Genomic DNA, 27,855 nt, shown 5'->3' on the forward strand with positions numbered 1-27,855 from the left:
AACCATAGGAGATAGTAGCGGAGTGCAAAAGTGGTAATCCACCTCTGGGGCGTTACAATTGCATCCCAGTGTACCTAAAGTTTCCAGGCCCTGCAGAGCACTGCATCTCAGTGCACCCAGGATTCCCACTCCCTGCAGAGCATTGCATCCAAGTGCACCCAGAGTTCCCAGTCCCTGCAGTTTTGCAAGTGCACCTGGAGCTCCTAGTCCCTGCAGAGCATTGCATCTCAGTGCACCCTAGAGTTCCCAGTCCCTGCAGAGCGTTGCTGCTGTGGATGTGGTTCTCCTGTTGATATTGCAGTATACAGTGTGGGTGTCTGCTGGCACTGACCAGAAGCTTAGGAAAACATGCTTTCTAACAAACTCCATAGTGTTGCTCCTCTCACAGAAAGTAAGTCTGGTGACGTGGGCATGACATCATGAGGTTGTTTAGCCCACTAGGAAATGTGGCTGCCCACTGTAGGCAGGGCAGACGTCCTCTCCTGGCACACCTCCCTCTCGTCTGTGGAGTTTACAGTGTGTTTTCCTGGCAGAGCTGCTCTGTCTTCCTGAGGCTTAGAATTTCTGGCTGCGTGCGAGCTGAGAGAGGAGGTAAGTACGCGGACAGCCGCTGGAAATAATTATGTGATTATATATAAAGATCAGAGGAAACTCGTACTAATGTCCCAGTATATAGAATGTTATATACATTGTGTATCCTGAAGTTTAAAGTACATGGCTCATATAACCAAGCAGGTCTCTCCCTAGTCACTGGCCCTGAAAGCCACCCTGTGTCCAAGCTTCATTCACATAGATGAAGGATATTATCAGGGGTGTAGCTACAGGGGTGCAGAGGCTGTAATGGCCCCAGGGCATGTTAAGTGAGGCTGGACTAGGACGGGAGTTAGGGGGGGGCCGACATGATAGGTTTTGGTAGGAAGGGCCGGGCTGGAGGGAGTTAAATGGGTTGTCTAAGTTATGGAAAAAAAAGATATAGCACTATAAATCTGACGGTCAGCGACATATAACTAAGCTAAGCAGGTTTTAGGCAAAAAAAAAAAATCTATTTCCTCATTTCCCTGGTTTTCTTCTGGCCCTTTGTTTACTTGCAATAAAAACTATCTGTGCCCCTCTGCCTGCTCTGCTAAGGAGTGAATACAAGTGCTGCCCTGAGTGACATGTCTGCCTGCTGGGAGACTCTACAGCATGTTGTATGTGTAGAACTACAAGTCCCAGCTGTATAATAACACTGCTAAGGAGTGAATACAAGTACTGCCCTGAGTGACATGTCTGCCTGCTGGGAGACTCTACAGCATGTTGTATGTGTAGAACTACAAGTCCCAGCTGTATAATGACACTGCTAAGGAGTGAATACAAGTGCTGCCCTGAGTGACATGTCTGCCTGCTGGGAGACTCTACAGCATGTTGTATGTGTAGAACTACAAGTCCCAGCTGTATAATGACACTGCTAAGGAGTGAATACAAGTACTGCCCTGAGTGCTGGGAGACTCTGCAGCATGTTGCATGTGTAGAACTACAAGTCCCAGCTGTATAATGACACTGCTAAGGAGTGAATACAAGTACTGCCTTGAGTGCTGGGAGACTCTGGAGCATGTTGCATGTGTAGAACTACAAGTCCCAGCTGTATAATGACACTGCTAAGGAGTGAATACAAGTACTGCCCTGAGTGTTGGGAGACTCTGCAGCATGTTGCATGTGTAGAACTACAAGTCCCAGCTGTATAATGACACTGCTAAGGAGTGAATACAAGTACAGCCCTGAGTGCTGGGAGACTCTGCAACATGTTGCATGTGTAGAACTACAAGTCCCAGCTGTATAATGGCACTGCTAAGGGAGTGAATACAAGAGCTGCCCTGAGTGACATGTCTGCCTGCTGGGAGACTCAGCAGCATGTTGTATATGTAGAACTACAAGTCCCAGCTGTATAATGACACTGCTAAGGGAGTGGCTACAAGTGCTGCCCTGAGTGACATGTCTGCCTGCTGGGAGACTCTGCAGCATGTTGTATATGTAGAACTACAAGTCCCAGCTGTATAATGACACTGCTAAGGGAGTGAATACAAGTGCTGCCCTGAGTGACATGTCTGCCTGCTGGGAGACTCTGCAGAATGTTGTATGTGTAGAACTACAAGTCCCAGCTGTATAATGACACTGCTAAGGGAGTGAATACAAGTGCTGCCCTGAGTGACATGTCTGCCTGCTGGGAGACTCAGCAGCATGTTGTATGTGTAGAACTACAAGTCCCAGCTGTATAATGACACTGCTAAGGAGTGAATACAAGTACTGCCCTGAGTGACATGTCTGCTCGCTGGGAGACTCAGCAGCATGTTGTATGTGTAGAACTACAAGTCCCAGCTGTATAATGACACTGCTAAGAGAGTGAATACAAGTGCTGCCCTGAGTGACATGTCTGCCTGCTGGGAGACTCAGCAGCATGTTGTATGTGTAGAACTACAAGTCCCAGCTGTATAATGACACTGCTAAGGAGTGAATACAAGTACTGCCCTGAGTGCTGGGAGACTCTGCAGCATGTTGCATGTGTAGAACTACAAGTCCCAGCTGTATAATGACACTGCTAAGGAGTGAATACAAGTACTGCCCTGAGTGCTGGGAGACTCTGGAGCATGTTGCATGTGTAGAACTACAAGTCCCAGCTGTATAATGACACTGCTAAGGAGTGAATACAAGTACTGCCCTGAGTGTTGGGATACTCTGCAGCATGTTGCATGTGTAGAACTACAAGTCCCAGCTGTATAATGACACTGCTAAGGAGTGAATACAAGTACTGCCCTGAGTGCTAGGAGACTCTGCAGCATGTTGTATGTGTAGAACTACAAGTCCCAGCTGTATAATGACACTGCTAAGGAGTGAATACAAGTACAGCCCTGAGTGCTGGGAGACTCTGCAGCATGTTGCATGTGTAGAACTACAAGTCCCAGCTGTATAATGGCACTGCTAAGGGAGTGAATACAAGAGCTGCCCTGAGTGACATGTCTGCCTGCTGGGAGACTCAGCAGCATGTTGTATATGTAGAACTACAAGTCCCAGCTGTATAATGACACTGCTAAGGGAGTGGCTACAAGTGCTGCCCTGAGTGACATGTCTGCCTGCTGGGAGACTCTGCAGCATGTTGTATATGTAGAACTACAAGTCCCAGCTGTATAATGACACTGCTAAGGGAGTGGCTACAAGTGCTGCCCTGAGTGACATGTCTGCCTGCTGGGAGACTCTGCAGCATGTTGTATATGTAGAACTACAAGTCCCAGCTGTATAATGACACTGCTAAGGGAGTGAATACAAGTGCTGCCCTGAGTGACATGTCTGCCTGCTGGGAGACTCAGCAGCATGTTGTATATGTAGAACTAGAAGTCCCAGCTGTATAATGACACTGCTAAGGGAGTGAATACAAGTGCTGCCCTGAGTGACATGTCTGCCTGCTGGGAGACTCAGCAGCATGTTGTATGTGTAGAACTACAAGTCCCAGCTGTATAATGACACTGCTAAGGAGTGAATACAAGTACTGCCCTGAGTGCTGGGAGACTCTGCAGCATGTTGCATGTGTAGAACTACAAGTCCCAGCTGTATAATGACACTGCTAAGGAGTGAATACAAGTACTGCCCTGAGTGCTAGGAGACTCTGCAGCATGTTGCATGTGTAGAACTACAAGTCCCAGCTGTATAATGACACTGCTAAGGGAGTGAATACAAGTACTGCCCTGAGTGGCATGTCTGCCTGCTAGGAGACTCTTCAGCATAGTTGCATGTGTAGAACTACAAGTCCCAGCTGTATAATGGCACTGCTAAGGGAGTGAATACAAGTGCTGCCCTGAGTGACATGTCTGCCTGCTGGGAGACTCTGCAGCATGTTGTATGTGTAGGACTACAAGTCCCAGCTGTATAATGACACTGCTAAGGGAGTGAATACAAGTGCTGCCCTGAGTGACATGTCTGCCTGCTGGGAGACTCAGCTGCATGTTGTATATGTAGAACTACAAGTCCCAGCTGTATAATGACACTGCTAAGGGAGTAGCTACAAGTGCTGCCCTGAGTGACATGTCTGCCTGCTGGGAGACTCTGCAGCATGTTGTATGTGTAGAACTACAAGTCCCAGCTGTATAATGACACTGCTAAGGGAGTGAATACAAGTGCTGCCCTGAGTGACATGTCTGCCTGCTGGGAGACTCTGCAGCATGTTGTATGTGTAGGACTACAAGTCCCAGCTGTATAATGACACTGCTAAGGGAGTGAATACAAGTGCTGCCCTGAGTGACATGTCTGCCTGCTGGGAGACTCAGCAGCATGTTGTATATGTAGAACTACAAGTCCCAGCTGTATAATGACACTGCTAAAGGAGTGAATACAAGTGCTGCCCTGAGTGACATGTCTGCCTGCTGGGAGACTCTGCAGCATGTTGTATGTGTAGAACTACAAGTCCCAGCTGTATAATAACACTGTTAAGGAGTGAATACAAGTACTGCCCTGAGTGACATGTCTGCTTGCTGGGAGACTCTGCAGCATGTTGTATGTGTAGAACTACAAGTCCCAGCTGTATAATAACACTGCTAAGGGAGCTAATACAAGTGATGTCCTGAGTGACATGTCTGCCTGCTGGGAGACTCTGCAGCATGTTGTATATGTAGAACTACAAGTCCCAGCTGTATAATGACACTGCTAAGGGAGTGGATACAAGAGCTGCCCTGAGTGACATGTCTGCCTGCTGGGAGACTCTGCAGCATGTTGTATGTGTAGGACTACAAGTCCCAGCTGTATAATGACACTGCTAAGGGAGTGAATACAAGTGCTGCCCTGAGTGACATGTCTGCTCGCTGGGAGACTCAGCTGCATGTTGTATGTGTAGAACTACAAGTCCCAGCTGTATAATGACACTGCTAAGGGAGTGAATACAAGTGCTGCCCTGAGTGGCATGTCTGCCTGCTGGGAGACTCTGCAGCATGTTGTATGTGTAGAACTACAAGTCCCAGCTGTATAATGACACTGCTAAGGGAGTGAATACAAGTGCTGCCCTGAGTGACATGTCTGCCTGCTGGGAGACTCTGCAGCATGTTGTATGTATAGAACTACAAGTCCCAGCTGTATAATGACACTGCTAAGGGAGTGGATACAAGAGCTGCCCTGAGTGACATGTCTGCCTGCTGGGAGACTCTGCAGCATGTTGTATGTGTAGAACTACAAGTCCCAGCTGTATAATGACACTGCTAAGGGAGTGAATACAAGTGCTGCCCTGAGTGACATGTCTGCCTGCTGGGAGACTCTGCAGAATGTTGTATGTGTAGAACTACAAGTCCCAGCTGTATAATGACACTGCTAAGGGAGTGAATACAAGTGCTGCCCTGAGTGACATGTCTGCCTGCTGGGAGACTCAGCAGCATGTTGTATATGTAGAACTACAAGTCCCAGCTGTATATTGACACTGCTAAGGGAGTGAATACAAGTGCTGCCCTGAGTGACATGTCTGCCTGCTGGGAGACTCAGCAGCATGTTGTATGTGTAGAACTACAAGTCCCAGCTGTATAATGACACTGCTAAGGAGTGAATACAAGTACTGCCCTGAGTAACATGTCTGCTTGCTGGGAGACTCTGCAGCATGTTGTATGTGTAGAACTACAAGTCCCAGCTGTATAATAACACTGTTAAGGAGTGAATACAAGTACTGCCCTGAGTGACATGTCTGCTTGCTGGGAGACTCTGCAGCATGTTGTATGTGTAGAACTACAAGTCCCAGCTGTATAATAACACTGCTAAGGGAGTGAATACAAGTACTGCCCTGAGTGACATGTCTGCCTGCTGGGAGACTCTGCAGCATGTTGTATGTGTAGAACTACAAGTCCCAGCTGTATAATGACACTGCTAAGGGAGTGGATGCAAGAGCTGCCCTGAGTGACATGTCTGCCTGCTGGGAGACTCTGCAGCATGTTGTATGTGTAGAACAAGTCCCAGCTGTATAATGACACTGCTAAATGAGTGAATACAAGTGCTGCCCTGAGTGACATGTCTGCCTGCTGGGAGACTCTGCAGCATGTTGTATGTGTAGAACTACAAGTCCCAGCTGTATAATGACACTGCTAAGGAGTGAATACAAGTGCTGCCCTGAGTGACATGTCTGCCTGCTGGGAGACTCTGCAGCATGTTGTATGTGTAGAACTACAAGTCCCAGCTGTATAATGACACTGCTAAGGAGTGAATACAAGTATTGCCCTGAGTAACATGTCTGCTTGCTGGGAGACTCTGCAGCATGTTGCATGTGTAAAACTACAAGTCCCAGCTGTATAATAACACTGCTAAGGAGTGAATACAAGTACTGCCCTGAGTGACATGTCTGCTTGTTGGGTGACTCTGCAGCATGTTGTATGTGTAGAACTACAAGTCCCAGCTGTATAATAACACTGCTAAGGGAGTGGCTACAAGAGCTGCCCCGAGTGACATGTCTGCTTGCTGGGAGACTCAGCAGTATGTTATATGTGTAGAACTACAAGTCCAAGCTGTATAATGACACTGCTAAGGGAGTGAAAGCAAATGCTGCCCTGAGTGACATGTCTGCCTGCTGGGAGACTCTGCAGCATGTTGTATGTGTAGAACTACAAGTCCAAGCTGTATAATGACACTGCTAAGGGAGTGAAAGCAAATGCTGCCCTGAGTGACATGTCTGCCTGCTGGGGGACTCTGCAGCATGTTGTATGTGTAGGACTACAAGTCCAAGCTGTATAATGACACTGCTAAGGGAGTGAAAGCAAATGCTGCCCTGAGTGACATGTCTGCCTGCTGGGGGACTCTGCAGCATGTTGTATGTATAGAAGTACAAGTCCTAGCTGTATAATGACACTCTTCAGAACTTCTCTTTCAGCTCCTGTGCCCAGCATTTGTCTCATCACTGCCTGCAGCTACACAGTAAACACTTCAGCCATGAATCTGTACAGCTGAAGGGGTTAAGAATCCTGGGAGAGAGCAATAAGCAGCAGCTGGCAGTGCAAAGGGGCATAGCCAGCACAGTGATGTCTGGTGTACAGATCTCTAAGGCCCCTTTCACACGGGCGAGTTTTCCGTGCAGGTGCAATGTGTGTTGCACCCGCACTGATTTCGGACCCATTCATTTCTATGGGGCTGTGCACATGAGCGGTGATTTTCACGCATCGCTTATGCGTTGCGTAAAAATCGCACATGCTCTATATTGTGCGTTTATCATGTAGTAAATGGGGCTGCGTGAAAATCGCAAGCATCCGCAAGTAAGTGCGGATGCGGTGCGATTTTCACGCACGGTTGCTAGGAGACGATCGGGATGGAGACCCGATCATTATTATTTTCCCTTATAACATGGTTATAAGGGAAAATAATAGCATTGTTAATACAGAATGCATAGTACAATAGCGCTGGAGGGGTTAAAAAAAATATATATAATTTAACTCCACTTGCTCGCGTAGCCCGGCTTCTCTTCTGTCTTCCTCTTTGCTGTGTACAGGGAAAGGACCTGTGGTGACGTCACTCCGGTTATCACATGGTCCATCACATGATCCATCACCATGGTAAAAAGATCATGTGATGACCGGAGTGACATCACCACAGGTCCTTTTCCTGTACACAGCAAAGAAGAAGACAGACGAGAACCCGGGCTGCTGCGTGAGCTAGTGGATTAAGGTGAGTTAAATTTTTAACCCCTCCAGCCCTACTGTACTATGCATTCTATATTAAGAATGCTATTATTTTCCCTTATAACCATGTTATGTTCTGTCCCCACATGAAGGCGAATGAAGGTGCAACTGATAATGACTTTGTGACTGTCCTACCTTCGTATCCAAGCAGTGGAGCAGACCGGAACGGCAGATGCTCTGGTTAGATGGATCCAGACGTAGACATGAGGATGCAATCAAACGTGGGTATCTGCCGGTCCGGTCTGCTCCACTGCTTGGATACGAAGGTAGGACAGTCACAAAGTCATTATCAGTTGCACCTTCATTCGCCTTCATGTGGGGACAGAACAGTCAAAAACTGCCTTAAAGCCTTATACCCCAGTAAATACCCGTCTCAACGTCCAATGCCCGGCTACAGATTCCCTCAGAGCCCAGCGCCACACTCAGGAACCTCCCCTGCAACAGGCCCACTCGCAGCAAATCTGCCCGGCAACAGTGCACATCCCGTAAGCCTAAGGGGAAGCACGGCGTGTCCGCAGTAGATATACTCTCCTTTGGAAGTCCTCCACTACTCGCCAAACCACTTTCTACATCCTATATTAACCTTTGCTCGCATGATATAAGAACTGTTCACGCACGCGGGGCCTCCCTCAAACCTAAACCCCACAATTCACTCAAAACACTTTAGGAACCTCATCGGGGTGCCTCATCTGAGCCGCACTGCAATTTTCAGCCCCCAATTCGAAAGTTCATTTTCTTAAAGAGACAGCGCACCTTAAATCAAAATGGCCGAAAAGGACCTCGTACAGTTCCCCAGTGATGAAACAAAGCAAATGCAACCTGATACTGTTCATTATGAAGAGCTGGAGGTAGAACTCACACTTCCAGCAGACCAAGTCACGCGACCAAGGCGCTCTCTCAAACCAACTATAAAGATCACGGAAAATTATCACACCAGGAAAGATGAGCTATGTGACAACCTGGAAGAGCTAGTTTCCTCCCTCATATCAGGAATTAAGTCCTCCTCAGGCGATGCCACCAGTTTACAAGTTGCCGTCGGGCGGCTGAACGGAGCCCATGAAAGATACAAGAGACTGTCCACAAGGTATATAACCTTTCTAAAAGACTCTAATATTGAAGAAGCCCCGTCAGAATTGTGCAAGGCAGAATCAATAGACAGACAAAGACGCCATGGTGCTGGACGCTAAAGATAAAGTGGAACTCCGCATCTCTCATTTGCAAGAAACTAGATCACACAGATCGCATTCATCCAAACATTTCTCCCGGTCCTACAGATCATCATGCTCTAGAAGCTCCGCCCTGAGCGACAGATTACTAGAGGCCCGCATAAATGCAGAGCTATCCAAAGTGAGGCGTTCCTTCACCGAAAAAGAAGTCCTTGCGAGAACAGAAACACAGACGGCGGCGGCCAAGAGGGCAGAAGCGGAGGCAAGAGCCAAGAGGGCAGAAGCGGAGGCAGAGAACCAAGAGGGCAGAGGCAGAGGCAGAAGCCAAGAGGGCAGAAGCCAATAGGGCAGAAGCGGAGGCAGAAGCCAAGAGGGCAGAAGCAGAGGCTCGAATAAAGATCTTTGAATCAGAGAGGGAAGAGGAAATTGCATTAGCAAAGGTAAGACTACTTGAGCAAGCATTGAGCCAAGGCTTTGATTCAGTCTGCTTACCACCAGAGGAGATAGACGATCCAGTTGATCGCACCAGCGACTATGTACTGAAACAGTTATCTGCACCACCCCCAGTGTGCAGTACTGTCCAAGCCAATAACACTGAAACCTTTAAGCCAGCTCTACCCACAGTGCCAGTGACACCCAATGCACCCGAGCAATCCACTAACAGTCGCCCAGATGCGCCCTCTCAAGGACAGCTATTACAGCAAGATGGCTACCAGGTGTTTCCTGGCCTACCTCCACAGCTCAAGCAGCAGTCATCAGAATCTACAGAGGCTAGACCACAGCTCAACCCTGCAGCAACATCATTCTACCTGGAAGCATCTCACCATTTCACGCCACGCAGCCTATACGCCCCAGGGGCATCACAAGTTGTCATGGCAACAAGCAGTGAGAGATCAGATATGTCTGAGTTTGCCAGATTTATGGTGAGCAGAGAGCTAATTAACACCAGTCTCTAAAAATTTGATGACCATGCGGAGAGCTACAGAGCCTGGAAGGCAACCTTCAAAGCCGCCATCGCCAACCTCAACCTAACCGCAGAGCAGGAGCTCGACCTCTTGATCAACTGGCTGGGCCCAGGCTCCACAAATCGCATCAAGAGCCTTAGAAGTGTCTATGTGGGACAAGCAGAAGCAGGTCTCGCTGCAGCCTGGCAGAGACTCGAATGCACCTTTGGCAGCGCAGAAGCAATAGAGAAGGCACTATTTAGGAGACTGCAGAACGTTCCCAAGATCAGTCTCAAGGATGTCCACAAGCTTAGGGATTTAAGTGATTTGTTCATGGAACTGGAGCTCGCCAAAAGAGATCCTCGTCTGTCCGGGCTGTGCTACCTGGATACTGCCCATGGGGTCAACCCAATTGTCGTGAAGCTACCATACAGCCTGCAAGAGAAGTGGGCGGCATCAGTCTCAAGGTACAAAAGAGTGCATGACGTCACTTTTCCCCCATTTATTCATTTCTGTAGGTTCATCGACGAACAGTCCCAGATGAGGAATGACCCCAGCCTCGACTTCCTGGAGTTCAATACTACAGCTTTAGTGACACCATCATCAAGGTATGAAAGTATTGTGCATAAACACAGAGACTTTAAGAGCAGCGTGAATGTTAGGAAGACTAACCTACCATCATCTGCAGTACCCACTGGTAAACAGTACACTACCTCATCAGGAGACAAGGCCTTCAATCGTAAAAAACCACACTCACTGAACAAATGCAGAGGATTTAGATCCAAAACCATACAGGAGCGCAAGAAAGTCCTCACCGAGCTTGGGGTGCGCTTCATTGGAGCACATGGCTAAGGACTGTAAATCCATTATCAAGTGTGAGGATTGTCATAGTGAAAGACACGCCTCAGCTATGCACCCAACTCCACTCACAAGGGATTCACCGGCTGCTGTCACCACCAGTCCCGCTCTAAGTCATGGTGGGGAGCCCCAAAATAACGCTAACACAGCCACTGCTGTTTCCTGCTCATGCTTGGACGTTTGTGGGGAGGGCCAGAGTGAGAAATGTTGTGCCCGCATATGTCTAATCAAGGTCTACCCGGAGGGGCTACCAGAAAAGGCAGTAGAAATGTATGCCATCATTGACAACCAAAGCAACCGCTCTTTCAAGAATCCGCTCTTTTAAAAAGTACGTGCGTGGAGATGGACGCAAAACTTGCATTAAGCCTTGCCCTTATCACTACGAGGTGAATGAGAAGCCTCCAGACCTCATGCAACCACCTGACGACATTCCTCCCTTCTTTGCCGACAACTTGGGAAGATTAGTCTTTCACACAAGCAAGGACGATGATAAAGTAGCTTTGTCAGTAGAAGACAGAGAATTTATCAAGATAATAGACAATGAGTTCCTTAAAGACGAAACCAATCACTGGGTTTCTCCATTACCCTTCCGAGCTACCAGGGTGAGACTCCCGAACAATAGGGAACAAGCTCTGTCTAGATTTAACTCTCTTCAGCGTACCATGAACAGTAAGCCTGAGATGAGAGAACACATCGTTGCCTTTATCGACAAAATATTCCGCAACAACCATGCAGAACCAGCTCCATCCTTAGGGAAGAACGACGAGTGCTGGTACTTGCCTTCATTTGGAGTGTATCACCCACGAAAACCTAATCAAATTAGGGTTGTTTTCGACTCAAGCGCCAAACATCAAGGTGTATCTCTTAATGATGTCCTTCTCACAGGTCCAAATCTGACAAATAACCTAGTTGGAGTGCTGATGAGGTTCAGAAAAGAGCTTGTTGCCATCACCGCCGACATTGAACAGATGTTCCACTGTTTCGTAGTCAGAGAGGACCATCGGAATTTCCTCAGGTTTCTGTGGTACAAGAATAATGACACCAACGCAGAGATGGCAGAATATCGAATGAGGGTACACGTATTTGGAAACAGCCCTTCACCTGCCGTGGCAACTTACGGCCTTCGGCGCACTGCATTAGAGGGAGAATCCGAGTATGGTAAAGACGCCAGAGACTTTGTAGAAAAGGACTTCTACGTAGACGATGGACTTAAATCACTACCGACTGAAGAATCTATTGATCTGCTCAAAAGGACTCAAAGTATGTTGTACCAAGCTAAACTTAGACTACACAAAATTGCTTCGAACAGCCTGGCCATTATGAGGGCCTTCGAATCAGGCGATCATGCACCAGGATTCAAGGACATTAACTTGGGACTGGACAGTCCACCTGTGCAGAGGAGCTTGGGCCTCAGATGGGATCTCTCGGCTGACTCCTTCGGTTTTCAGATAAGTTGCGCAGACAAGCCATTTACAAAATGAGGCGTCCTATCAGTGGTAAACAGCCTATTTGATCCGCTGGGACTTGAAGCGCCCATCACCATACAAGGTAAATTTCTACTGAGACAGTTCTCTGAAACAGTCAAGGATTGGGATACCCCACTTCCCTCAGAGAAAGAGCAAAAATGGGAAGCCTGGAAGCGATCCTTGTGTGCCTTGGATGAGATCCACATCCCGAGATGCTATGTTAAAACCTCACTTTCCTCTAGCATAAAGAAAGAACTCCACGTGTTCTCGGACGCCTCCACGGAGGCCATCGCAGCGGTTGCCTATCTGAAGGTGACAGAACCCAACAACCAAAATCACGTTGGATTCGTCTTTGGTAAGGCTAAGTTAGCCCCTAAGCCCAATCATACTATTCCCAGACTGGAACTTTGTGGGACTGTGTTGGCAGTGGAGATTGCGGATTTCATACAACCGACAGTAAGGACGTTTTGGGTTACATCCACAATCGGACCAAGCGATTTTATGTGTACGTTAGTAACCGCATAGAGAGAATCAGGAGATCCTCCAAACCTGAAGAATGGCACTATGTACCATCCGAACTTAATCCAGCAGATCACGCCACTAGGCCTATGTCTATAGGTTCCTTTACTAACTCTACTTGGCTTACAGGTCCAGAGTTTCTGCTTGGAGAGGCAGACGAATGTGTACAGGAAGCTTTCAGCATCCAGGATCCGGATAATGATCCAGAAATCCGCGCTGAAGTTAGTGCATTAGTCACTGGAACAAAGCAAACCCCCAGCTTCGGTTGTCAGTGCTTTGAGCGTTTCTCCAGTTGGATGAGACTCATCAGAACTATTGCAAGGTTAGTGCACATTGCAAGATGTTATCATAATACTCACCAAGATAAAGATTGTCATGGTTGGCATGCCTGCCATAAACCCTTCTCTACTGAGAACATCTCTCATAGTGAGTACCTCATAATACGTCATGTCCAGCAGGAAAAATTCAACATAGAATGGAGGTGTTTGTACAACAAACAGCAGATTCCTTTAAAAAGTCCTCTCGCCAACTTAAATCCAGTTATTGACAGTTTTGGCTGCTGAGAGTTGGTGGTCGTTTGAATCAAGCCCACCTGGGAATTGCAGAACAAAATCCTCTCATCATTCCCAGCAAACACCATATCACCGTCTTGCTAATCCGACATTACCACTAAAGGGCCGAACACCAAGGCAGGCAAATTACTGAGGGCAATTTACGGTCTGCAGGCCTTTGGATTATAGGTATGAAAAAACGTGTGGCCCAAGTACTGCATCAGTGTGTGCACTGTCGTAAAGCAAGAGGAAAACAACTACACCAACAAATGGCCAACTTGCCTGCGGATAGACTATGTACAGAGCCACCTTTCACCTATGTTGGCCTAGATGTCTTTGGGCCATGGATGGTGTCCGCACGCAGGACCCGCGGCGGTCTCGCAAACAGTAAGCGTTGGGCCGTACTATTTACTTGCATGAGTGTGCGAGCAGTTCACATAGAGGTGATAGAATCTATGGACACATCCAGCCTTATTAATGCCTTAAGACGGTTCTTAGCAATCAGAGGACGAGTAAAACAATTGAGGTCTGACCAGGGAAGCAACTTCATCGGAGCCTGTAGAGAACTTAACATCGACACCAAGTCCATTCAAGATCAGTTGGCGGAAAAAGGTTGCACCTGGATTTTCAACCCTCCTCATAGTTCCCACATGGGGGGCTCCTGGGAGAGAATGATCGGCATCTCACGCAACCTCTTAAATTCTATGTTGATGGATGTAAACTCGTCAAGACTCACACATGAGACTCTAGTCACCCTTCTCGCCGAAGTTACGGCCATTATCAATTCAAGACCCCTTGTGCCAGTGTCTATGGATCCTGAGACACCAGCCATACTGACTCTGGCTATTCTACTTACCCAAAAAACTGAGAGTACGCTTATTCCTAGTGGAGAATTCACTCATGCTAACATCTATTAAAAACACTGGAAACGCGTACAATACTTAGCAGATTACTTCTGGAATAGGTGGCGAAAGGAGTACCTCAGTGTTCTTCAAGGAAGAAGAAAATGGCAACACCACAAACCAAACTTAAAGGAAGGAGACCTTGTATTGATGAAAGAGCAACAAGCCGAAAGGATTGACTGGCCTATCGGACTAATTTCAAGGGTTTTCCCTAGCAAGGATGGCAAGGTCCGGAAAGTGGAGTTGAAGATCTTCAGGAAAGGCGAGCTTAAAACTTTCTCAAGACCAATCAACAAACTCATCTTAATATTACCCATCGAGAACGTCCCTGCTGGGTGAACAGGACTGTATCTAGCTTCGCAGATCTTCTCCATTCCAAGTTGGAAAACAGGACTAATCTATGTTTTGCATTCTAACATGTTATTTTTACAGGTTGTTTTATATTTTATGGACATTTGTCATAGTGAAATCCCCAAAGTGAATTTCAGACGGGAAGTGTGCTTTTTTTTTTTCAAAATTAATTCATGCACTGTATTACTATATCTTCTTTCACTATGTTGTTACCAATGTATTGTTCTCTGCTGCCATCTGCTGGCCAGAATTCGTATGCTGCACGCCTTGTTCCGTGTCTATAAAGTTTTTCTCTGCTGGGCGTGGTTTTAGCAGCCTTGGTCCTTGTCACTTCCTGTAGCCATTTTCAGTGCTGCACTCCTTTGTGACTGGAGACTCACACCTTGGCTTGTGAAGGCATCAGTTTTTGACCAGCAGTTGCCTCAGCAGTTAGCCTCAGGAAAGACATCCACATCACAGCATCTACTGCATCACTGTATTGCATAACCGTATGTCACTGTTCTGGATCAAATAAACCCACGTTTGATTGCATCCTCATGTCTACGTCTGGATCCATCTAACCAAGCATCTGCCGGTCCGGTCTGCTCCACTGCTTGGATACGAAGGTAGGACAGTCACAAAGTCATTATTAGTTGCACCTTCATTCGCCTTCATGTGGGGACAGAACATGTTATAAGGGAAAATAATACAATCTACACAACCCCGGCTAGCGCTAGAGGACGAGCATTCTCGCTCTGCAGTCGTTCCTCCCCCCCGCATGCGGTGCCGCGATCAGCGGCAAAGATCCGGCTGTTGTTGACAGCCGGATCCCTGCTGCATCCACCAACATCGGCGATAACGCAGATGCCGGTGGATTAACCCCTCATCTGCCGCGGTCAGCGCTGACCGCGGCATATGGGAGGTTTGCGTTCCCTCACCTCATCCATCTGTCCCCGCGCTGCTGTGGCGGGAACTCGATGGTTGCCATGGCAGCCCCAAGCCAAGCATGTACAGAGGCCTAAGAGGCCCAGCACCCAGGCTGGGTCTCCTAGGCAACTGTTAGCATCTTACAGTGTAAGACACTAACAGTTCAATACAGAACAATAAAGATGTATCGTGCTGCATTGAAACAGGGATCAGACCCTGTAATGTTGAAGCCCCAGAGTGGGACAAATAATAAAGTGAAATTTTTTTTTAAATAAAATTAAAGTTTTACAAAAAAAATGTAAAGTTTCAAGTAAAAAAAAAGTGTCCTTTTCCAAAAATAAAGTAAAAAAGAATTGTAAAAAATAGGTAAATGACATATAGACATATTAGGTATCGTCACGTCCGTATCGACCAGCTCTATAAACATATCACATGACCTAATCCCTCAGATGAACACCATAAAAATAAAAATAAACTGTGCTAAATAAAAAAAATTGTCACCTTACGTCACAAAAAGTACAACAGCAAGTGATCAAAAAGGCGTACGCCCACCAAAATAGTACCAGTCTAACCGTCACTTCATCCCGCAAAAAACGAGCCACTACCTGAGACAATATTCCAAAAAATAAAAAAAATATGGCTCAGAATATGGAGACACTAAAACATAATAATTTTTTTTGTTTTAAAAAAGCTGTTATTGTGTAAAACTTACTTAAATAAAAAAAAGTATACATATTAGGTATCGCCCCGTCCGTATCGACCGACTCTGTAAAAATATAACATGACCTAACCCCTCAGATGAACACCGTAAAAAAAAAAAAAATATGTGCTAAATAAACAATTTTTTGTCACCTTACATCACAAAAAGTGTAATAGCAAGCGATCAAAAAGTCATATGCACCCCAAAATAGTGCCAATCAAACCATCGTCTCATCCCGCAAAAATCATACCCTACCCAAGATAATCGCCCAAAAACTGAAAAAACTATGGCTCTTAGACTATGAAAACACTAAAACATGATTTTGTTTGTTTCATAAATGAAATCATTGTGTAAAACTTACTGTCATGCCCTGCTCAGGTTATGTGCGGAGGTCTGCCAGGATAGCAGCACATGTGTAGCCTTTTGTTATTGTTTTGGAGTTAAGCTGTATCTGCCTCCCTTCAGGTGCATTGGGTGGGGTCGTTGGTATGAGTTTAAATTACGCCCACTCCCAGTGTCCTGTGCGGGTTATAGCTTCTGTTTTGCTCAGAGGAAGGAAGGATTTTCTGTTCCTGCTCAGTACAAGATAAGTTGTTTTTTGTTTTTCTTATTATTGTCTGTCTAGGCTGTTAGAGAGACGCCTGCCCCCTCCAGGTCTGAGGAAGCAGGCTGCCTCTTTCCCCCTTTCACCATCTTAGAGATTTTAGGGAATCTTCAGCCTAGGCACAGGGACACGTTCATTCCCACCTTCAAGGTCTGAACGTGGGCATAGAAGTCTAGGGAGAGCTGGTAGGGATTTGTCAGGAGGTGACCTTCATCCCCATCTTCTCGCCTAGACACTTGTTTGGTCGTATTCTGTGTATCTTGTCTCCTGTCCAGCGTGACATTATAACGCGCCAATACTTGGACTGCCGTTTCTTAGCTGTTTTTGAGATGGAGTCAATTGATGCGCTTGTTGATCGCATGCAGGGATTATCCCTAGAGGTTGCTGATCTGCGTAATTCGGTCACACGGTGTCAGAATGCTCTGGCATCAGGTGCAATAGTAGGAAGTCAAATTTATGGGGAGCCTAAAGTCGCTCTCCCTGATAGATTTGCAGGGGGTGTGGATGACTTTATCCACTTTAAAGAGTCATGCAAGCTGTATTTTCGGCTGCGTCCATCTTTGTCTGGTGATGAGAGTCAGAGGGTAGGGATAATCATATCCCTGCTTAAAGGGGACGTGCAATCCTGGGCCTTTTCTCTGCCATCCGGTTCTCTGGCCCTCCGGTCGGTGGAAGAATTTTTTAAAGCCTTTGGATTAAAATATGATGATCCAGATCGGGTCTTGATGGCAGAATCTAAATTGCGTAATTTATTACAAGGTGAACATACTGCAGAGGCTTACTGCATTGAGTTTAGGAGATGGGCCACTGAGTCAGAGTGGAATGACCCCGCGTTACATAGTCAGTTTTGTCAGGGGTTATCTGAGAGATTGAAAGATGCCCTTGCTTTTCATGAGTACCCGGATACATTGGAGAATACTATGTCTTTGGCAGCACGGTTAGATAGATGTATATCACGGATGGTGTTGCAGAAAGCTGGAACTTATGAATAAATATCCGACTGGCTTGATCCCAAACAAAGGAGCATATAGGTGACCATTATAAAACCCTAGAGCTCTCCCTGATTGCTATGCCCATGCAAAGGTCTTTATGGTAGACGATTGCATGTCCACGTACCTAATACTATGTGACACCTGAAAACCCTATAATAGTGAGGGGACACGACCACCGGCTCCCTGGACTTAATACGGACCGAGTCAGGGTCACCTAGAATCAAGCCAGCAAGGAAACACAAATAAAGGAAACAGACTTATCTGAGGAATTAGCAGAAGCAGCCTCCAGCAGTGAACACAATCCAGGAAGAAGTATAAACTGCAAAGTGAGGCAGTATGGGAGGGAATATAAAGGGAGACAATTAGTGTAAATAGGTGACAGCTGGGAGAAGAAAAGGAGATGACAAAGTGAAACCAAAACAAAGAACGTCATGCAAGTAGAGAAGAACATCTAACAGACCTTCTCACAGAAGAGGCGGTGACAGTACCCCTCCCTCTACGGGTGGACTCCTGACACTCAGAGCCCATTTTCTCAGGATGAGACCTATGGAAAACCCTGATAAGACGAGTGGCCTTACTGTCCGCCACTGGGACCCACATCCTCTCCTCAGGACCATAACCCTCCCAATGAACGAGGTACTGGAGAGAACAGCGGATAATGCAAGAATCCACAATCCTAGAGACATGAAATTCAAGATTACCATCAACAACAATTGAAGGAGGAGGCAAAGAGGAGGGTACAGTGGGTTGGACATAAGGTTTTAATAGGGACCTGTGAAAAACATTATGGCTCTTCCAAGTCTAAGGAAGATCAAGACGGAAGGCAATGGGATTGATGACGGACAAGATCTTGTAAGGCCCAATAAACTTAGGACCCAACTTCCAGGAGGGAACCTTCAGTTTGATATTCTTTGTAGACAACCACACCAGATCACATTCAGGTCCGGACCAGGCACACGTCTCTTATCCGCCACACGCTTATATCTCTCACTCATCCTCTTCAGATTACCCTGAATCTTTTGCCAAATAAATGACAAAGATGAGGAAAATCTCTCTTCATCAGGTAAACCAGAAGACCCCTCTCCAGAGAATGTCCCAAACTGCGGATGAAACCCATATGCAGCAAAAAATTGTGACTTATCAGAGGACTCCTGGCGACGGTTATTCAAAGCAAACTCAGCAAGGGACAAAAAAGAACACCAATCCTCCTGATTCTCTGCCACAAAACAGCGCAGATATGTCTCCAGATTCTGATTGACGCGTTCGGTCTGACCATTCGACTGCGGGTGAAAAGCAGAAGAGAACGACAACCAAACCCCCAAGCGAGAACAGAAGGCCTTCCAGAATCTGGAAACAAATTGCGTGCCCCTATCAGAAACGATGTCTGAAGGAATGCCATGCAATTTAACAATGTGATCAACTAACGCTTGTGCCAGTGTCTTAGCATTGGGTTACCCAGGAAAGGGAATAAAATGCACCATTTTGCTAAAACAGTCCACTACTACTAGAATCACAGTCTTCCCCGAGGAACGAGGCAGGTCCGTAATGAAGTCCATGGACAGATGCGTCCAAGGACGGGAAGGAATGGGTAACGGGAGGAGAGAACCCGATGCCGTGAATGAGGGACCTTGGCACGAGCGCAGGTCTCGCAGGCTACCACAAAACCCTCAACCGTCTTACGAAGAGCCGGCCACCAGAATCTCCGAGCAATGAGATCCATTGTGGCTTTGCTCCCTGGGTGCCCAGCAAGGACAGTATCGTGGTGCTCCTTAAAAACCTTGTGTCGTAAAGAGAGAGGCACAAGCAACCCCCCAGGGGTACAAAGATCAGGAGCCTCTGCCTGGGCTGCCTGAACTTCTGCCTCCAATTCGGGATAAAGAGCAGAGACGACCACCCCTTCAGCCAAAATGGGACCCGGGTCTTCAAAGTTCCCCCCTCCCGGAAAACAACGTGACAGGGCATCCGCCTTCACATTTTTAACCCCAGGGCGGAACGTAACAACAAAATTAAACCTAGAAAAGAACAAAGACCATCTGGCCTGTCTTGGGTTCAGACGCTTGGCCGATTCCAAGTATCCCAGATTCTTATGGTCGGTAAACACGGTAATAGGGTGTCTGGCTCCCTCTAACCAATGGCGCCATTCCTATGATGGCCAACAACTCCCTATCTCCCACATCATAATTTCTCTCTGCAGAGGAGAGTTTCCTTGAGAAAAAGGCACACGGTCGCCATTTGGCAGGAGAGGGACCCTGAGATAAGACCGCACCCACACCCACCTCAGAAGCGTCCACCTCAACAATAAAAGGTAGAGAGACATAAGGTTGTACTAAAATGGGAGCAGAAGCAAAACTCTCTTTGATACTAGAAAAGACTTTAAGAGCATCTACCGACCACGAAGAAAAATCTACCCCCTTTTTAGTCATATCAGTGAGTGGCTTAACAACAGAGGAATAATTAAAAATTAACTTTCTGTAATAATTGGCAAAACCCAAAAACCGCATCAGCGCCTTCTGATTCTCAGGAAGCTCCCAATCAAGCACAGCACGGACCTTCTCAGGGTCCAAGCGGAGAGAAGAAAACCAAGAAATTGAATCTCCGGAACCGCGAACACACATTTTTCCAGTTTAGCGTACAATTTATTATCCCACAGAATCAGCAAGACCTGACGTAGGTGGTCTCGATAAGTCTTGAAATCAGGACAAAAAAATCTAAATATCATCCAGATACACCAGTACAAATTTCCCCATTAAATGATGAAAAATGCTGTTCACAAAATGTTGGAAGACGGCCAGAGCATTCATCAAACCAAAAGGCATAACCAAATTCTCGAAATGACCCTCAGGGGTATTGAAAGCCGTCTTCCATTTGTCCCCTTCCCTGACCCTGACTAGGTTGTATGCCCCTCTTAAATCCAACTAAAACAAACGAATAGTAAGATGGAACAAAAACTTATAAATCAAGAAGATAGAGCAAGGAGAATGAATATAAGATGTGTTGGGATCCCAGAACAGGTAGAAGGTGATAATTGTATTGAATTTATAGAGAGATGGATAAAGGATAACTCTAGAGAGGGTATTCTCTCCCCTTTTTTTGCTATTGAAAGAGCACATCGGGTTCCCTCTAAAAAAGGGCCACCAGGGGGACACCCTAGACATATGTTGTTCAAATGTTTATTGGCCAAGGACCGGGACAGAATTTTGGCGGACGCTCGAAATTCCGAAAAATACCAGATACATGGTGAAAAGATAAGACTCTTTCCGGATTACTCAGCCGATACGAATGCCCGTCGAAAAGAATATATAAATGTTAAAAAGAGACTAAGGGAGGCAGGCCTGAAGTATAGTTTATTTTTTCCGGCAAAATTAAGGGTCGAGTATAAAGGAAAGTTGGAATTTTTTCAGTCGCCATTGGAGGCTAGTGAATGGGCGGACGGGCTGGGTCTTTGAGGGTAGGTTGGGAGGGGGGATAAGGAGTATTATGCAAAGTAATGGAGTCGCCTCAACTGCTGCAGAGCGGTTGGGGGGGCTATTTAAGGGAGGGGGAGGTGGAATTTAGCTGGATAGATGTGTGGCGCTATCAGAATCCGGAGGAAACGATGTATTCCTGCTACTCTAAAACCCATCAAACCTGGTCAAGAATCGATATGGTGCTGGGGAACAGAAATTTAATGGTTCAAAGTAGGATTAGGATAAAGTATGCACGTATAGTCCTTTCGGACCATAGTGCAGTGGTAATGGAACTAGAGCTGAATAGGAAGAACAATTTACCACTGTTTAAGTTGTCATTCATCTCAGATATAGACAGTATAATCGAGGAAATAATTTTTTTTTTCCAGGAGAACAACAACTCTGCCAATAGACTGATAGTCTGGGATACAGCCAAGGCAGTTTTGAGAGGACTTTTGTTCAAAAAAGTAAACTATTGGAAAAAAAGTAATAAGGAAAGTGATAATCTATTGGAAAGGAAATTACAAGAAGTAAGCAGGGATGTATGATTAATCCTACTGAACAAAACAGGAAGGAATGGGAGGAAGAACAGGAAAAACTAAAATTACATCAGCTCGAGAAAAGTAGGAAAGAATTGCTCTTCCAAGGATTCCGACTGGCTTCAGAGGGAGAAAAAGTTGGACAAATTTTGGCAGGTATTGTAAAAAATCTAAGAGGTAAATTGTGGTTGGGGGTAATTAGAGATAACAAGGATAAAACAATTAGTTCACCGGAAGGAGTTAGGAAGGTTTTCAGGGATTACTTCCAGGAACTTTATAAAACTAGGGTACGATATTCAGGATTGGAGTTGGATGTATATCTAGATTAAGTCGCTTGGAGAAAGATATCTCAGGCCCAAAAAGAATATTTGGATAGAGAAATATCAGTTGATGAAATTAATGAAGTTTTGGGTAAAGTAAAACCCGCAAAAACACCAGGGTGTGACGGCCTGCCCTTTGAGATATATAGGACCTTTGCCCGGGTCTTGATACCCGAATTAGTAACAACATTGAAGGAGGCGCAAAGGATAGGGGATCTACCAGACTCTATGAAAGAGGCAATTATTACATTAATTCCAAAAAAAGGTAAAGAACAACTAGCCCCTGGATCTTATAGACCAATATCTTTGTTGAACACGGATGTTAAGATCCTGGCAAAGGTCTTGGCAGGGAGGCTCTCCAAAGTGATTAAAGGTATAGTTCAAGAAGATCAGACCGGTTTTATACCCGGTAGAAATATATACTCAAATATAAGAAGGTTGTACCTTAATATTGAGGCTAATAGAACAGAATCAGGTGATAAAGCAATACTTTCATTGGATGCTAAAAAAGCATTCGATTTGTATTGAATGGGAGTATTTATGGGCAGTCTTAAAAAGGGTTGGTATAGGCGAGGCGTTCGTAAAATGGATTCAGCTTATATATTCCAACCCAAGGGCTAGAGTGATGGTGGATGGGAGCTTGCCCCTGCCTCTTGCCCTTCAGAGGGGCACCAGGCAGGGATGCCCTCTCTCTCCCCTATTATTTGCTATAGCAATTGAGCCTCTCGCAAATATAATACGAAACGATAGGGAGATAAAAGGTTTTCAATTTTCGGAAGGAGATGAAAAATTATTAATGTATGCCGATGATATCTTGTTATTTATGCACAATACAGGGGAGCAGTTTAGTAGAGTATTAGAGAAAATAGATACGTTCGGTTTTTTTTCTGGATTAAATATTAACGCGAAGTCCCATATGATGGTATTGGGTGATGGGCAGCTAGGGAGGGATTTAAGGGTCCATGTACTTGAGAAACACGAGAGCTTTAAATATCTTGGCATACAAATTTCCGGTAATATGAAAGACTACGAAAAATTAAATGTACTTCCTGTAATAAAAGAACTTAGAACTAAAATACATATATGGAAAAGATTACCACTTTCTATTCAAGGTAGGGTAAATCTAATAAAAATGATTTTTCAGGTACTCTATGTGTTACAAAACGCCCCAATAAGACTTCCGCAGAAGACATTTAGATTATTAGATCGCATAATGGGGGAATTCATATGGAAAGGTTCTATCCCTAGGATAAAAAAAGAAGTGTTGCAGCTCCCAGTAAAAGAGGGTGGTTTGGCGGTTCCTAACTGGTTTATGTATTACTTGATAACACAATATAGTCAGATAAGAGATAGCTTAATCACTTAGAGATAATGGAATTGGGTTCACTTCATAAAAATAATACTGCAAATAGAATTATGTATGCAATGGATCACATTTGGGGGCAGATTAAAAAAAAATTGGGGATAAAAGGTTTTTTACAATATACACCCATTTGGAAAAACTTAAACTTGAAGGAACTCCAAACAATCAGGAGATATATTGACTGGGAAAAAAAGGGGATAAAATATTTAGCCCAACTATTTGAAGATGATAAATTGAAGGATTTTAATACACTTACTAGGGAGTTTGGGATCCCCCAAAAGGATATCTATAAATACTGCCAAGTTAGGAATGCTTTGAGGTTAGGGGTAAAACTAGACAAATATAGAAAGGAACAATCAGATCTAATATATAAATTCACCGATGGAGGGGAGAAAAGAGGTACAACAAAAAAAGATATGGGATACTGATGGAAGGAAACAAAGAACGGATTACAATACTAGTTAAAAAAAATGGGAAAAAGAACTTCAGACATTCTTTTCTGATAAGAAATGGAAAGATGCTCTTAGAAGTTATCCAATAGTGTCAGACAGGGGATCACATAAAATATCACAGTTCTTTATAGTACATAGGTTACATCGATCTCTAAGATCTTAAAGAAAATGGGGGTTAGAACGTCGGATAATTGCCCAAAATGTAGGGAAAAGGAGGCAGATTTTATTCACTGTTTTTGGAGGTGTCCCAGACTTTTCAGATATTGGAAGGAGATAGCAGAGATTGTATTGGTATTTTTGGAAGTTCAGGTGTTTGAAGATCCAGTAGTCTGTATACTGAGAGCAACTGAACATTTGAAATTAAAGAAGGAAGTATGGCTGGTTTTGGGTAAAATATTATTACAAGCTAGACTCCTTATACTTAGAAACTGGATAAAAGAAGATCCGCCCACAGTGGGACAGTGGCGGGAAGCAATAGTTAACCTTATTAAAATCCAACGGTTTTCTGGGTGCTACACCAAAAATTCAGTGGGATTCAATGAGATTTGGAATAAATGGCCATATTAGGTTGAGTTTATTTTTTTTATTTTTTTATTTTTTGGTCCCGTTCCTCTCCTTTCCCTTTTTTCCCCAGGGGTGGTGGGTGGGTGTCAGGGGGATAATTAATAATATTTATTATTGTAGTAATATGGAATAGTGGAACAGTTTATATTATGTCATTGATGTGATGAAAGATTATATGTTTTAAATGAAAAGAAAAGAATAAAGTATACTATGAATGGGGAAAAAAAAAACTACAGAATCAGGGCCATAAATATTGAGTTTTGTTTGGCTGTTAACCCTTGCTTTGTAACTGGAAAAAAAATATTAAAATGGAAAATCTGCCAAAAAAGTGAAATTTTGAAATTGTATCTCTATATTCCATTAATTCTTGTGGAACACCTAATGGGTTAATGACGTTTGTAAAATCAGTTTTGAATACGTTAAGGGGTGTAGTTTCTAGAATGGGATCATTTTTGAGTCACAAAGTGACTTCAGACCTGAACTGGTCCTTAAAAGGTTGTTTTTTGAAAATTTCTGAGAAATTTCAAGATTTACTTGTAACGTCCCCTAAAAATAAAATATCATTCCCAAAAAGATCCTAACATGAAGTAGATATATGGGAAATGTAAAGTAATAACTATTTTTGTAGGTATTAATATGTATTATAGAAGTAGAGAAATTGATTGGGCAAATTTGGTATTTTTTTTATAAATAAAAAAGATTTTTTTTGACTCCATTTTACCAGTGTCATGAAGTACAATATGTGATGGGAAAAAAAAAACAGTGTCACCACATAAAGTGACACTGGTCAGATTTGCAAAAAATGGCCTGGTCCTGAAGGTGAAAATGAGCTCGGTCCTTAAGCTGTTAGGAGGAGAGGGGTTAGGAAAGGAGGTGGGTTTTAGGGTTAAAAAGGTAGGGGATGTGTAGGAGCAGGCGCCATTTTGGTTAGAGAGAGGAACTGAGAACACTTACCGGCGAGATGTCCCACTCGGTCGAGGAAGTGTTGCAGCAATTGAGCATGGCAACGGAGGCAAGGGGCCCGAACTGGCTGCAGGAACAGGTAGCCAGCTTGTTGCAGGGGGAGGCGGTGGGTACAGCAAGCCCTCTGCAGAGCGCTAGACGGCCGCTGCGGGAACGGCCACTGGTGCGCCTGAGCCCGGAGGACACCCCCAGGATCCGGCGCAGAGTTTGGAGCCCCTCAAGGGACCCTCCGCACCAGGAGGCCAGCGTTTCAGCTCCTTCGAGGTCCTCCTGGAGTGGGAGGAATCCGGCATGTTGGCAAGATCCAGTGCAGGGCGGGGGGACCAGTATGTGTGCTTTGGGGAGGTGTATGTGTGCTTTGAGGGCCCCCTTGGGGCACACTTGAAGCAGGAGGTGAGAAAGAGGATATGGTAAGGGGGAGTACGTCGAAATTTTTTCCCTTCTCCCCTTGGAGCGTTTTAAATTGGACTTTACTGGTAAGAGGGATGGGGTTCAGAAAGAGGAAGAGAAAAAGCGTTGGTATCGTCTGATACCTTGCACTTTTGCAAATTGGCTTCAGGCGTTCGTCATTCTAGCGAGTGTGACTGGGGTGAGAGCGCCGGACAGTTGTTCTTTTTTGTTATTTACAAAATACTTCCTTAGTCACTGAGACCAAAACAAATCCCTTTAGGGGTCCCTATTAACAGTTAAAATATAATTTTTATTGACAATAGTATGGACTCACAACATAAATTGAAGAAAGAACAAAAAATTTTTATTTTAAAACTCTCAGTTGTAATGAGGTATGAGGTACGGTTGGATAAACCAGGTTGCCTATTTATTGCAACCTTTTGTTGCTATGTCTTTATTATGTAGCAAAATAATACCTATTTAGTCATATTTAGTCATAGCGTAGAGGCTGCTTATGTACAGCAGACAGGCCTTAAGATGTATTTGGAATTTGTTTTATCACTTATGCTGTGGGCTTGTTTGTATTATTTATTTATTATTTAAGATGCCCTGCAGGGAGCCTTTGTTTCAGGCCTCCCTGACATAGTTGTTGTTGAACTCTAAGTATTCCAGTACAAAACCTGTTTGCCTAGTTGGTGACAATGCTTCTACTAAGCGGATAGGCTACAATGTTGCCCCTATTTATGTCATAAGGGTCAATGTAGCCGTATTCCTGCATTCATTCGATTTTTTAGCGTTCCTCTCCCTGCTAAGCAGGATATCTACCACTAGAGGTTGCTTATCACATGTGTCGCTACCTTCCTAGACCTCGCTATGGTTCCCTAACAACTCGGTATCGCTACATTAAATGTCCTCTCAATACAGACTGCCTAAAACAGGATCGCATTCTCTACACCCCTCCCGACATGTTTCGCCGCTGTTGCGGCTTCGTCAGGGGATGCGGGGTATGTACGCGCGCGCTTCTTATGACCTCCCTTTATGCATTCCATATACCCGCCCCTCTAGGTACGTCAACCAATGGGATTAGTGCACGTGACTTCTGGCCCGATGTCAGTTTGGTGACGTCTATACCCAGCGTTAGGCCTTCACAGTCTCATGTTGATGACGTCTATTACAGGCGCGTCCTTCACAGTCTCAAATTAATGACGTCCGGTCTCGCCTCACTGACGTCAAGCGATGTTTACATAGTAACAGTCAGCATAATAAGAGTGAGGATTTGACACTTACCTCACTCAGCCATAACGATGTAAGTTTCTTCTATGCAGACAGGATCTAAAAAGTTCCACTGTGTATGCTGGTGAAGGTGCAGACGGTAATTGATTATTCTAGTTAGTGATTATAGATCGGATGATTATAACCCCCATGATCCATCTAATTATTTTGAGGTAAAGCAAAATATCAGTAATCGATTTTTATATGTTCATTATTTCACTACATACAGTCTCTCTTTTATGAGTATAATGTCATTCTCTCTTATTCTAATTACATTAATTTTGTTTAATGTTTTAAATAGTTATTGGTATTCCTTATCTGTTTACACTCATATAGATGGATTAGGTAGATATGACATCCAACCACTAATGGGAATAAAAATAGATATGGAATGGGCCAAAATATCCATTGGTGGGGGTGGGTTGATTATTCTGGAGATCTCAGGAGGGGGGGGGTCATTATTTCTTTGTTTCTTCTTCTATTTCATTATTAATTTTTGTTTAGAAATCATTATTTTTATTACTTAAAGTGCTAATCGCATCAGATGAAGGCTGTATAAGAAAAGCCTTCATTCAGGCCTCCTGGGCTCAGGGTCTGTAGTCTTTGAATCCACCTGGCTTCTTCTTGTAAAAGTTTAATGTCCAGGTTTCCGCTCCTGGGTCCCAGGGTCTTTTTTGTCAGTCCCCAAAATTTGAGCACTTCAGTGTTTCCCCCATGGGCGTATATAATATGCCTATATAAGGACGTGTCCTTTCCTGTATTTATTGCACTCATGTGTCCGGATATTCTTCGCCTAAATTCCTGTGTGGTTTTGCCAACATACAGTTTAGGGCAATTACACGATGCAATATAGATGATTCCACTACTACGGCAATTAAAATGTTCTCTAATTGTATATTCACGTCCGTCTGAGGGGTTTCTGA

At 44.9% G+C, this 27,855-nt stretch overlaps 1 protein-coding gene across 4 annotated transcripts in view; it reads left to right on the forward strand.

Moving 5' to 3' along the window:
• Positions 1-448: 448 nt before the first annotated feature.
• The window catches only part of LOC122939829, a 76,082-nt gene continuing 48,675 nt past the window's right edge, over positions 449-27,855 (forward strand). For 2 of the 4 annotated variants that reach the window (XM_044296009.1, XM_044296006.1), the window contains exon 1: positions 449-591. The gene's annotated coding sequence lies outside the window, so the exon portion shown is untranslated. Of the gene's footprint in view, positions 592-21,458; positions 21,765-27,855 lie in introns of all 4 variants that reach the window. The other 2 variants (XM_044296008.1, XM_044296007.1) reach the window with 2 other exon arrangements.

Source organism: Bufo gargarizans, chromosome 6, assembly GCF_014858855.1.
Source record: "Bufo gargarizans isolate SCDJY-AF-19 chromosome 6, ASM1485885v1, whole genome shotgun sequence".
Taxonomy (NCBI): domain Eukaryota; kingdom Metazoa; phylum Chordata; class Amphibia; order Anura; family Bufonidae; genus Bufo; species Bufo gargarizans.